The following is a 1,362-nucleotide window of genomic DNA, read 5'->3' as shown; positions in this document are numbered from 1 at the left end:
TATCTTTTCTTGATAGCCAAGTCATTAATTTTCAAAATCAAATCTTTTTTAAAAATGTTTTTCAAATCATATTTTCCTAATCACATCTTTTTCAAAATAGTTTTCAATCATATCTTTTTTATTTCTAATTTCAAAATATTTTTCAAACAAAACACTTTACTTCTTTCTCAATCATGGTTTTCGAAAATCAATTAAAGTTTTTCAAAATGTTTTCAAAATCTTTTACTTAATTTTTGAAAATTTCTTCCCCTCTTCTCACATCCTTCTATTTATGGACTAACGCTATTCCTTAATGCACAATTCGAACTCCATCTTTCTTGATAAGTTCGAATTTTCTACCTTTTCCTTCTATTTTTCTTTTCCTCTGACACCTCAAGGAATCTCTATACTATGACATAGAGGATTCCATATTTCCTTGTTTTTTTCTCTTTCATATGAGCAGAAGCAAAGACAAAAGCATTCTTGTTGAGGCTGATCCTGAACCTGAAAGGACCTTAAAGCGAAAGCTAAGAGAAGCTAAGGCACAACTCTCTGTAGAGGACCTAACAGAAATCTTCAAAGAAGAAGAAGACATGGCAGCCGAAAACAACAACAATGCCAACAATGCAAGGAAGGTGCTGGGTGACTTTATTGCACCTACTCCCGACTTCTATGGGAGAAGCATCTCTATCCTTGCCATTGGAGCAAACAACTTTGAGCTTAAGCCTCAATTAGTTTCTCTAATGCAACAGAATTGCAAGTTCCATGGGCTTCCATTGGAAGATCCTCATCAGTTTTTAGCTAAATTCTTGCAAATCTGTGACACTGTCAAGACTAATGGGGGTTGACCCTGAGGTCTACAGACTTATGCTATTCCCTTTTGCTGTAAGAGACAGAGCTAGAATATGGTTGGACTCACAACCTAAAGAAAGCCTGAACTCTTGGGAAAAGCTAGTCAATGCCTTCTTGGCAAAGTTCTTTCCACCTCAAAAATTGAGTAAGCTTAGAGTGGAAGTCCAAACCTTCAGACAGAAGGAAGGAGAATCCCTCTATGAAGCTTGGGAAAGATACAAACAATTAATCAGAAAGTGTCCCTCTGATATGCTTTCTGAATGGAGCATCATAGGTATTTTCTATGATGGTCTGTCTAAACTGTCCAAGATGTCTTTGGATAGCTCTGCTGGAGGATCTCTTCATCTGAAGAAGACGCCTACAGAAGCTCAAGAACTAATTGAAATGGTTGCAAATAACCAATTCATGTACACTTCTGAAAGGAATCCTTTGAACAATGGGACTAATCAGAAGAAAGGAGTTCTTGAGATTGATACTCTGAATGCCATATTGGCTCAGAACAAAATATTGACTCAGCAAGTCAATATGATT

The 1,362-nt window shown here is 36.3% G+C and overlaps 1 non-coding gene across 1 annotated transcript; it reads right to left on the bottom strand.

The window, feature by feature from the left end:
• Nucleotides 1-978: 978 nt before the first annotated feature.
• On the bottom strand, nucleotides 979-1,086 carry LOC112712372 (small nucleolar RNA R71). Its single transcript, XR_003157771.1, has one exon. It is a non-coding gene; the product is annotated as a small nucleolar RNA R71 (small nucleolar RNA).
• Between the last annotated feature and the right edge of the window lie 276 nt (nucleotides 1,087-1,362).

This window comes from Arachis hypogaea, chromosome 1, assembly GCF_003086295.3.
Source record: "Arachis hypogaea cultivar Tifrunner chromosome 1, arahy.Tifrunner.gnm2.J5K5, whole genome shotgun sequence".
NCBI classification, from domain to species: domain Eukaryota; kingdom Viridiplantae; phylum Streptophyta; class Magnoliopsida; order Fabales; family Fabaceae; genus Arachis; species Arachis hypogaea.
The sequence above is the reverse complement of the archived record's forward strand: the minus strand, read 5'-3'. Positions and strand labels throughout refer to the sequence as shown.